Source organism: Microtus oregoni, unplaced genomic scaffold (assembly GCF_018167655.1).
Source record: "Microtus oregoni isolate MIOR12 unplaced genomic scaffold, Mior012 000052F_ref0000163, whole genome shotgun sequence".
NCBI lineage: Eukaryota > Metazoa > Chordata > Mammalia > Rodentia > Cricetidae > Microtus > Microtus oregoni.
In genome coordinates this window covers 7297238-7309765 of record NW_024543828.1, presented here as the reverse complement: position 1 = coordinate 7309765, position 12528 = coordinate 7297238, and the positions used below count along the sequence as shown (strand labels likewise).

Below are 12528 nucleotides of genomic sequence, written 5' to 3'. Positions count from 1 at the left end.
AGGAACAGAAGGAGGGAGAACATGAGCAAGGAAGTCGGGACCGTGAGGGGTGCACCCACCCACTGAAACAGTGGAGCTCTATTGGGAGCTCACCAAGGCCAGCTGGACTGTGACTGAAAAAGCATGGGATAAAACCGAACTCTCTGAACATGGCGAACACTGAGGGCTGATGAGAAGCCAGGGACAATGGCACGGGGTTTTGATCCTACTTAATGTTCTGGCTTTGTGGGAGCCTAGCCAGTTTGGATGTTCACCTTCCTAGATATGGACGGAGGGGGGAGGACCTTGAACTTTCCACAGGGCAGGGAACCCTGACTGCTCTTCAGACTGGAGAGGGAGGGAGAGAGGAGTAGGGGGAGATGGGGGAGGGAAATGGGAAGCAGGGAGGAGGCGGAAACTTGTTTTTTTCCTTTTCTCAAAAAAAAAAAAAAACATCACCAGCAATGAAAACTAAATTAACAGGAGATAGCAATCACTGGTCATTAATATCCCTTAATGTAAATGGACTCAACTCACCTATAAAAAGGCACAGGCTAACAGATTGCATACGAAAACAGAATCCATCCTTCTGCATGCAAGAAACACATCTCAACCTCAAAGACATACATCATCTCAGAGTAAAGGATTGGAAAAAAATATACCAATCAAATAGACCTAAGAAACAAGCAGGTGTAGCTATGCTAATATGTAACAAAATAGACTTCAAGCTAAAATCAGTCCAAAGAGACAAAGAAGGTCATTTCATATTAGTCCCAGGAAAAAATCCATCAAGAGTAAATTTCAATATTGAACATGTATGCCCCAAATACAAGGGCACCCTTATATGTAAAAGAAACACTTCTAAAACTTAAATCATACATTAAACCCCACACATTAATAGTGGAAGACTTCAATACTCCACTGGACAGGTCAGTCAGACAAAAATTTAACAAAGAAATAACAGAATTAATAGATGTTATGACTCAAATGGATTTCTATACAATATTCCATCCAATCAGAAAAGGATATATCTTCTTCTCAGCACCTCATGGAACCTTCTCAAAAATTGACCACATACTCGGTAACAAAACAAACCTCAAAAAATACAAAAAAATTAGAATAACCCAATGTACCTTATCAGATCACCACGGTTTAAAACTACAAGTCAACAGCAATACTAATTCCAGAAAGTCCACAAACACTTGAAAATTAAACAATGCTCACCTGAATCATCAATGGGTCAAGGAAGAAACAAAGGGAGACATTAAGACTTCCTAAAATTCAATGAAACACACAACATACCCAAATTTATGGGACACAATGAAAGCACTGTTAAGAGCACTAAATGTTCATAGCACTAAATGCCTGCATAAAGAAGCTGGAAAAATCCCACACTAGTGAATTAACAGAACATTTGGAAACTTTAGAACAAAAATAAGCAAACTCACCTAAGAGAACTAGGAGGCAGGAAATAATCAAATTGACAGCTGAAATCAACAAAATAGATAAAAAAAACAATACAAAGAATCAATGAGACAAAGAGTTGGTTCTTCCAGAAAAATCAACAAAACAGACAAACCTTTATCCAAACTAACCAAAAGGCAGAGAGAGAATATCCAAATTAACAAAATCAGAAATGAAAAGAAGGACATAACAACATCCATGGAGGAAATTCAGAGAATCATCAGGTCATATTACAAAAACCTGTACTCCACAAAATTGAAAAACTAAAGGAAATGGACAACATTCTGGATAAATATCACTTACCAAAATTAAATCAAGACCAGATAAGCAATTTAAACAGATCTATATCTGCTGAAGAAATAAAAGTGTCATCAAAAGTCTCCCAACCCCCCAAAAAAGCCCAGGAACAGATTTTTTTCTCAGCTCCGAATTCTACAAGAATTTCAAAAAAGAACTAATACCAATACTCCTCAAATTATTCCACACAATAAAAACAGAAGGAACAATGCCAAACTCTTTTCATGAGGCTACAATCATCTTGGTACTCAAACCACAGAAAGACATTACTAGGAAGGAAAATTACAGACCAATCTTACTTATGAACAGTGATGCAAAAATATTCAATAAAATACTGGCAAATTGAATCCAAGAACACATCAGAACCATCATGCACCATGATCAAGTCGGCTTCAACCCAAAGATGAAGGGATGCTTCAATATTCGAGGTCTGTCAACATAATCCATCATATAAACAAACTGATAAAAACCACACGATCATCTCATTGATGCCAAAAAGCTTTCAACAAAATGCAACATCCCTTCATGATAAAGGTCTTGGAGAGAGCAGAGATATAAGGAACATACCTAAACATAATAAAGGCAATATACAGCAAGCCAACAGCCAACATCAAACTAAATAAAGAGAAACTCCCAGCGATCCCTCTGAAATCAGGAACAAGACAAAGTTGTTAACGCTTTCCATATTTACTCAATATAGTTCTTGAGTTCTTAGCTAATGCAATAGGACAACAAAAGGAGATCAAGGGGTTACAAATTGAAAAAGAAGAAGTCAACCTCTTACTGAGCTGAACAGATAATTCTCAACAGAAGAAGTTCAAATGGCCAAAAGATACTTAAGATCATGCTCAACTTCCTTAGCGATCAGGGAAATGCAAATCAAGACAACTTTAAGATACCAGCTTACACCTGTCAGAATGGCTAAAATAAAAAACAACAAATGATAGCCTTTGTTGGAGAGGTTGTGGAGAAAGGGGTACCCTCATCCACTGCTGGTGGGAATGCAATCTTGTGCAACCACTTTGGAAAGCAGTGTGGCGGTTTCTCAGGCAATTCGGCATCAACTTACCCCTGGACCCTGCAATACCACTCTTGGCAATATACCCAAGAGAGGCCTTATCATACAACAAAAGTATATGCTCTATGATGTTCATAGCAGCATTGTTTGTGATAGCCAGAACCTGGAAACAACCTAGATGCCCTTCAATGGAAGAATGGATGAAGAAAGTATGGAATATATACATATTAGAGTACTACTCAGCAGTAAAAAACAAGGACTTCTTGAATTTTGCATACAAATGGACGGAAATAGAAAACACTATCCTGAGTGAGGTAAGCCAGACCCAAAAAAAGGAACATGGGATGTACTCACTCATATTTGGTTTCTAGCCATAAACCAAGGACATTGAGCCTATAATTAGTGATCCTAGAAAAGCTAAATAAGGAGAACCCAAAGAAAAACATAGGCATCCTCCTGAATATTAACCTTCAGCAGGAGATGAAAGGAGACAGAGACAAAGACCCACATTGGAGCACTGGACAGAAATCTCAAGGTCCAAATCAGGAGCAGAAGGAGAGAGAGCACGAGCAAGGAACTCAGGACCGCAAGGGGTGCACCCACACACTGAGACAATGGGGATGTTCTACTGGGAACTCACCAAGGCCAGCTGGCCTGGGTCTGGAAAAGCCTGGGATAAAACCGGACTCTCTGAACATAGCGGACAATGAGGACTACTGAGAACTCAAGACCAATGGCAATGGGTTTCTGATCCTACTGCACTGCACTGGCTTTGTGGGAGCCTAGGCAGTTTGGATGCTCAACTTACTAGACCTGGATGGAGGTGGGGGTTCCTTGGACTTCCCACAGGACAGGGAACCCTGATTGCTTTTCGGGCTGAGGAGGGGGGGGAGACTTAATTGGGGGAGGGGGAGGGAAATGGGAGGCGGTGGCGGGGAAGAGACAGAAATCTTTAATAAATAAATAAATTAAAAATAAAAAAATAAATAAAAAATAAAAAAAAGAAGTCAACCTCTTACTATTTGCTGATGATATGATAGTTTACATAAGCAACCCGAAAAATTCTACCAAGGAACTTCTACAACTCATAAATACTTTCAGTAATGTAGCAGGATACAAGATTAAATAAAAAAAACCAGTAGCCCTCATGTACACACATGATAAAAGGGCTGAAAAAGAAATCAGAGAAACATCACCTGTCACAATAGACACAAATAGCATAAAATATCTTGAAATAATTCTAACCAAACAAGTGACAGACTTGTATGATAAGAACTTTAAATCTTTGAAGAAAGAAATTGAAAAGGACACAAGAAAATGGAAAGATCTCCCATGCTCTTGGGTAGGCAGAATTAACATAGTAAAAATGACAATCTTATCAAAAGCAATCTACAAATTCAACGAAATGCCCATCAAAATCCCAGCAAAATTCTTCACAGACCTGGAAAGAACGGTACTCAACTTCATATGGAAAAGGAAAAACCCCAGGATAGACAAAACAATCCTGTACAATGAAAGAACTTCTGGAGACATCACAATCCCTCACTTAAAACTATACTACAGAGCTACAGTACTGAAAACAGCCTGGTACTGGCATAAGAACAGACAAGAGAACCAATGAAACCGAATGGAAGAACCGGATATCAATCCGCACATCTTTGAACATCTGATTTTTGACAAAGAAACAAAAAATATCAAATGGAAAAAAGAAAGCATATTTAACAAATGGTGCTGGCATAACTGGAAATCAACATGCAGAAGAATGAAAATAGACCATTATCTATCACCATGTACAAAACTCATGTCCAAATGAATCAAAGACCTCAAAATAAAGCCAGCCACACTGAACCTCATAGAAGAGAAAGTGGCAAGTACACTTGAACACATTGGCACAGGAGACCACTTTCTTTCTATCTATCTATCTATCTATCTATCTATCTATCTATTATTTGTTTTTGGTTTTTCGAGACAGGGTTTCTCTGTAGCTTTGGTGCCTCTCCCGGAACTAGCTCTTGTAGACCAGGCTGGCCTCAAACTCCCAGAGATCCGCCTGCCTCTGCCTCCCGAGTGCTGGGATTAAAGTTGTGCGCCACCACTGCCCAGCTCACTTTCTATTTATTTATTTATTTATTTTACAATATTCTGTCTGAGTGTATGCCTCCAGGCCAGAAGAGGGCATCAGACCCAATTACAGATGGTTGTGAGCCACCATGGGGTTGCTGGGAATTGAACTCAGGACCTTTGGAAGAGAAGGCAATGCTGTTAATCTCTGAGCCATCTCTCCAGCCCTGGAGAACACTTTCTAAATAGAACCCCAGCAGCCCAGACACTGAGAGAAACAATTAATGAGACCTCCTGAAACTGAAAAGCTTCTGTAAACAAAGGACATGGTCAACAAAACAAAATTACAGCCTACAGAATGGGAAAAGATCTTTACTAACCCCACATCAGATAGAGGTTTGATGTCCAAAATATACAAAGAACTCAAGAAATTGGTCATCAAAAGAACAAATAATCCAATAAAAATATGGAGTATAGACCTAAACAGAGAACTCTCAATAGAGGAATCTAAAATAGCTGAAAGACACTTAAAGAAATGTTCAACATCCTTAATCATCAGAGAAATGCGAATCAAAACAACTCTTAGATTCCATCTTATACCTGTAAAAATGGCCAATATCAAAAACACTGATGACAACTTACGCTGGAGAGGTTGTGGGGTAAAGGGAACACTCCTGCATTGCTGGTGGGAGTGCAAGCTGGTACAACCCTTTTGGATGTCAGTGTGGCAATTTCTTAGAAAATTAGAAAACAACCTTCCTCAAGACCCAATAATACCCCTTTTGGGTATATATCCAAAGGATGCTCAATCATACCAGAAGGGCTTGTGCTCAACTATGTTCATAGCAGCTTTGTTTGTCATAGCCAGAACCTGGAAACAACCTGAATGCCCCTCTATCGAAGAATGGATAAGGAAAATGTGGTACATTTACACAACGGAGCACTACACAGCAGAAAGAAAAATGACGACATCTTGAATTTTGCAGGCAAATGGGTGGAGCTAGAAAACATTATTTTGAGTGAGGTAACCCAGACACAGAAAGACAATTATCACATGTACTCACTCATAGGTAGTTTTTAAACATAAAGCAAAGAAAACCAACCTACAAACCACAATCCCAGAGAACTTAGACAACAATGAGGACAGTAAGAGAGACTCACATAGATCTAATCTACATGGGAAGTAGAAAAAGACAAGATCTCCTGAGTAAATTGGGAGTATGGGGGACCTTGGGGGAGTGTTGAAGGGTGGAAGGGAGAGGCATCGAGGGAGCAGAGAAAAATGTAGAGCTCAATAAAAAAAAATAAAAATTCAGCAATCTGTGTTTTGTTTCTTACACCAAGCACTGTCCCAATATAAACTTTTCTATACTTTTTAAATACCAAAGGGTCACTAAAGCAAATATTTACAATGGCCTTGATGGCAACGAACTGATACTACCTTTAGTAACATAAAAAGCTCTGCAGCTTGAATTATGGCTCATAAAAGAGGAAATTGGTTACATTTAATTTTTTGTGGAACAGTCCATTGAATGCTAAATGGCCTAAAGAAAATACTTTATGACTTCGTTGCATTTTAAGTCAGGTAGTTTCTAAACATACACACTAGTAATGATTCTGAGTGGTTTAGGCATCATACTAATTAAAGGAGTGATCTACCATTAACTCTGTGATTTGAAGAAATGATAACCATAACCCAGAAATGCAGAGTTTGACTGGGGAACTGAATGGTAATTGAAACAAAAGCAGTAGCTTCTTTCCACTGAACAAATTTACCAGATCATTACCCAAAGCTCTATTTTACTTCCTGTAGTCTTAATACAATGTAGAAGATAAGAGACAGACTAGACTATTCCAACAGGTAGTACAGATACTGCTAAAGAGGAGAGCTGAAAGAATGAGGTAAGAATCCTACCAAGTGAAACCTGGCTTGGGTATCCTGTCTACCTTTAGAATCTAAGTTTCTATTGTATTGCATTAGTAGTTGAGGCTAGCCTTAGTCTATCTAATGCCCTCCCTTCTCCTTTGGATAGAAAAATCCCTATAACCAAGCAACAAGCATGGCACATATTTACTTAGAATCAAGCAAGAGCTGGTAACTTGTGCATTCAAATGTTTTCTCATGCCAAAAGCCTGTAGACTGATACCTTTCATTTGGATTAAAGTAACTCTATTCAACTTGGCTCCTATGTGCAAATGTGAGGCTTAAAAAGGCTGGTATCAACTGTGATAGCGCAATTATTTAATGGAATAACCTTCTGGAAATATCTAAAAAAATGCCACTGTTCCAGTTTTTTTTTTGTTTTTTAACTGTTTCAGCATTTCCAGAATCTATGATGAATGTAGACTTCAAGGTCTGAGCTACCAGGATTCTGAAGTCAGTTCTAAACAGAATAATATATGCAAAGTCCTTTTGCTCTGCCAATTGCATTTGTGAAATGGTACTTTGGTTTAGGCAAAGGTTGTGTCAGGAGCGGAAATAGAGGCTGTAGATATGGCTCAGTGGTTAAGGGCACTGGCTGTTCTTTTAGGGGCTATAGGCTCAATTCCCTGCACCCATGTAGCAGTTTACAATCGTTTCTAACTATAATCCTAGAGGATCTGATGCCCTCTTCTGGCTTCAAAAGACACTACACAATATGGTCCAAAGACATGCAGCCAGGACACGCACATACATAAAATAAAAATATAAAAAGGTCAGATTTATAGAGTAAGAGCATTAGAAGGGCTAAATTTAGGAAGTATTTTGAATTAAAGATGCAAACAAGCACCACTTCAAACAAGTGTGAGGCTTTGTTCTAGCTAAACTTTCATGCTTGAATTTGCATCTTCTAGTCAGAGATTTATAACACTCTAATATAACTATCATGAGAATTAACTGCAAGCCAAAAGATTCTCTCCAACAATAAACACCATTACATAATATACAGTAAATTTAAACAAAGGGAACAATCTATCTCAATAACAACAAGAAAGCTAGGTCATGTAGCACAAGTCTGTTATGGATCTACTTGGGAAGCAGTGACAAAAAGATCACAAATAGGCAACTCAGTAACTCCCTGTCTCAAAAGTAGAAAGAAAATGAACATATTATAATCCAGTGGTAGATCTTGATATCTTAGGTTCAGTCACTAAGACCAAGAAAAACAAAACAATAATGAGAAAAGCACCTAAGATGTCATTACTTGGAATCACAGGTTGCACTGCATTAGAAAGTAAATGCACCTATGTTAGAAACAAGGTTTCTTGGTTATACTGTTTTTTGAAGCAAGTACACTGGGATATGGTATTGAGAAGGAAGGAGTAAGCATAGCTTGCTAGGTCTATGTTCAATGTGATAAGAAATATACCCTAGAAAATATCAATATGGGACAATTATGGTTATCAATATGCACATGTAAAAATAGCTGTATTTTATTACACCTTATCCTATTCACAAATGATTATAGTAAGTGATAAAAACTACACATCCCGTTCATAATCTAACACTTGGTGAATTTTTATAAGGATTTCTTTAACATTCAAATGTATTTATTTCATACCTTGAAGTGGGAATGATTTCTTATTAATAAAGAAACTGCCTAGACCCATTTGATAGGCCAACACTTAGGTAGGCGGAGTAAACAGAACAGAATGCTGGGAGAAAGAAGCTGAGTCAAGGAGTCGCCATGATTCTCCCACTCCAGACAGACGCAGGTTAAGATCATTCCTGGTAAACCAGCTTGTGGGCTACACAGATAAATAGAAATGGGTTAGATCGATATGTAAGAGCTAGCCAATAAGAAACTGAAACTAATGGGTCAGGCAGTGTTTAAAAGAATACAGTTTCCGTGTAATTATTTCGGGGCATAAGCTAGCCAAGCAGGCAACCGGGGTGCTGGGGATGCAGCCCCGCCGCTCCTATTTCAACAATACTTTACAAAAATATCAGTCAAATAGCTTAAGTGACAGTTATGAAAATACTGTAAACTTTTAATTAACTGTCTGCATTAAATATTTTTCTTTGAATTATATATCAAGAGAAGGAATGGTTACTGTGGTGGTTTAAATAAAAATAGGTCCATAGGGAATGGCATTATTAGAAGGTGTGCCCTTGTTGGAGGAAGTGTCTCACTGTGGGGGTGGGGGTGTCTTTGAGGTTTCATATGCTCAAGCTAGCCTAGTGGGGTATTCACTGCTGTTGCCTGTGGATTAAGATGAAGAACTCTCAGCTCCTTCTCCAGCACCATGTCTACCTGTATGCCACCATGTTTCCCACCATGATGATAATGGACTGAACCTCTGGAACTGTGTAAGTCAACACCAATAAAATGTTTTCCTTGAGTTTCCATGGCCATGGTATATCTCTTCACAGCAATAGAAACCCTAAGTAAGAAAGAAGTTGATAGCAGGGACTGGGGTATTGCTGTGATAGGCTTGACCATGCTTTTGAATGGAGGAATGGGGACTTTTGATTAGAAAAGAAGTTGAATGCTTTAAGTAGAGTTTAATGGGCCATACTGGTGTGTACAAGGAAGAAAGGGGTGCTGAGGGTGATTTGAACTGTGGAGGCCTGGCTCAAGAGGATTCAGAAAAAAATTGTTAGTATGTGGCCTAGAGACTATTCTTACAATATTTTGGTGAAGAATGTATACAGTATGCTTGAAAATGTGCTTAGATGGTGAAGAAAATGGGTATAGTCAGTCACAGAAAAAAGACAATAGCAATGTAAGGACGGGGAATGCCATAACACAAGGCATGTGAATCCTATTTAGTGCTTTATTAATTTAAAATTTTTAAAATGCTAATGAGCAAAAAAAACCCACTACTGCTGAGAGACACTGGATTGGAGAAAAAACTGCTAAATTAAATCAGCCTTCATATTTTAAGGATGTTTTAACTTCAGAATGGGAGTCAGGAAATGTATTTGGTTGGGGGAAAAGTTATGACTTTGTTTCTATAAGAAACAAAAAGCTATGGATTCCTTCAAAATTAATAAAGATCATATTTAACTAGGGAGATAGCCTGAAAATCTTGCAGACATGAAGAAAAAAACAAGAAAGACTACAGGATAGGTAACATATATGCTGATTCCTCTATATGGGAACTCTGTAAGGCTGGATAAGACATGATAAATTTTGTTGGCTACAGAGTCCTCATGACTCATTGCTACATGCCATCCTTTCATACGGCATGGACGGAGATTTATATTAGTTTCGTTATACACTCCAAATGAACTTATAATGTCGACAGATGACTTTTACCTGCTCAAACATAGAGACCATCTTTAGTTGATTTGTGGACACTGCACACTCCATACTTGTGTTAATGTAGGTATGTATATCAGATACCAATATAGACAAGTAGCCCAGATGATTCAGCCTCTCAGAGTGCCTTTGTTGCAGTTTCCTCAAAAATCTGCATCCAGAACAATTTCAAAACTTCTAAGTGAGATGGCCCAGCCTCATAGACTACTCCAGTCATGACTTCAGTTAAGCACTACACGTTACCATCACACAGAGACTGGACAACCAATGATACAGCTACCTCTCCCAGGAATTGGCCATTATCCCAATTTACTCAGGATTCCCTAAAGATGCTGTTGCTGTCCCCTCCCCCTACAATAGGAAGTAATCTTAAGAACATGATGCCCATATTCACAAGAGGTGGGGTGGGTAGGTTTTGGTTGTTTAGTGAGCTATGGATTTTTGTTGTTGTTTAAGGGGGATGGTTACAAGTTGTTATTGGTAATGGTCAAGGAAAAATACTTGACAAAGAAGGTTGGATTAAGGGATTTTTCCCTTTCTTTTTCTTTCCTTGATCCTTTCTTTCTCTCCTATCTAATGGGGAAAAAGGGAGGTATAGGAATGATAGGATAAAAGGGTAGAATATTGACTATACTAAAAAGCAACTAGTAGTTTAATATTTTACATTGGTATAGATTTTTGTATATTGATAGAAACTATTGATAGGTTATTTTGTTAGAACATACTGTATATATGTTTCTATTCTTTTTAAAAATATTTTTTATGGTTTATTTAACTTTATTTTATGTGCATTGGTGTGAAGTGTCAGATCTCCTGCAACTTGATCATCAGACAGTTGTGAGCTTCCATGTGGGTGCTGGGAATTGAACCTGAGTCCTCTGGAAGAGCAGTCAGTACTCTTAACCACTGAGCCATCTCTCCAGCCCTCTATGTTTCTATTCTTGTTTAAGGTATTGTACCTATGCAGCTCATTTAAAAATGGAATGTGAAGTTCTAGTCCTTGAAAGCTATTATTACAAATTGTTTAGGATAATTAAAAAATGCAGATTAGTATTTAGTCATCTATAAGAATCAAATTTGTAGTCATATTAAGTATGTTTTCAAGGTTAAACAGATCTATTTTACATAGATACATGGTCTTCAAACACTTCAGAGATTTATACAACATAATATTTAAAATGTTTTAATAATATAAGGCTTCTCATGATAGTGAGTTATGTCTGCTTCTGGTTGCACCAATGAATTCAGAGAACATGATGAGAATTGAAGAATCTCTATATGAAGCTTACTTTCAATGTGGCAAAGCTAGCCTCTGGGCAAAAAAACTGCCCTTGCCTCAAATGCTGACAGTATGCTGTCCAAAGTGGACAAGCAGAATATAAAAAAAGACGATTGCCAAACTTCGCCAAGACAAGGTAGAAAACTCCTTCAGAATTTCTGCTTCACAGAAAAGTCTGTCAGATATTCTAGGCCTGTAGGCAGAAGATGTATGGTCCAATGTTTCAGAGGAACCTTGGGCGAATGTACAGGTAGTCAGTTTTCTCTGTCATTTTTATAGTTTTAGAAGCTGCTTGCTCTTGTACTTTCTGAGTCTCAGGTCTCTGATGGGGTTGAAAACTAGATATTTACAGTTTTACCATTTTTCATTTTCTTATTTTTATTTTTTCTTTGTGTTTCATATCACACATCTCCATCCCATTCATTGCCCCATCCCTTCATATCTACCTTCTGTCCTTGCTACCTCACCCCAAAATAAAATTTAAGAGAAAAAGAGAGAGAAGGAAAAGAAATCACTCTTGTCATGGAAGCTGTAGTGTGACACAGTGAGTCATGCAATAAACCCTTTTATCATATATCTTTACTTGCAGGTGTTCATTGCAAAGAGTTTGTTGATCTGGATCGAGGCTTCAGTGTCTGTCACACTATTGATGCTGGGCCCTTGCTGGAATTCCTCTTGGTTATCCTGTTGTTGCCTTGTGCTGTGGAAATCCTGCAGCTCTAGGTATGAAGGACTGGTCTCTTTATGTGGCCCACCAGATGGAGAAGATGTTAGGGTGGGCCAACACATAACCCTGGTTCTGGGCTTGGGTAGTTGCCCACCAGCTCTCCCTTGTTCTCACCACCAGGGTGAGCTCTCCTGTACTGCCTGGTGCATTCACCCCTTACAGTGATGAGCAAAAGGGAGGGCCAGTTTGCCCATTTTCATGTTCTCAGGGTTGGATTTCCCACAACTACACCTTCAGGTTCAACTTTAATGTGCTGCCCAGGTGTGGTATAGGGGCCACTCTCCTGAGTGCTGCAGCTGATGAGGTGATGTGGGATTACCTTCTGTACACACACACACACACACGCACACACATGGAGAAATAAGGCAGAGTCAGAGAGATCCCATGTAGTTGCTGAAGGAGAACAACGACAGAACTTTAATCAGTTGGTAAGCCACAGCATTGTGGCGATATACAG

The 12528-nt window shown here is 38.6% G+C and overlaps 1 protein-coding gene across 1 annotated transcript in view; it reads right to left on the bottom strand.

Moving 5' to 3' along the window:
* The window catches only part of LOC121437526 (phospholipid-transporting ATPase 11C-like), a 207045-nt gene that overhangs the window by 82966 nt on the left and 111551 nt on the right, over window positions 1-12528 (bottom strand). The window lies entirely within an intron of this gene.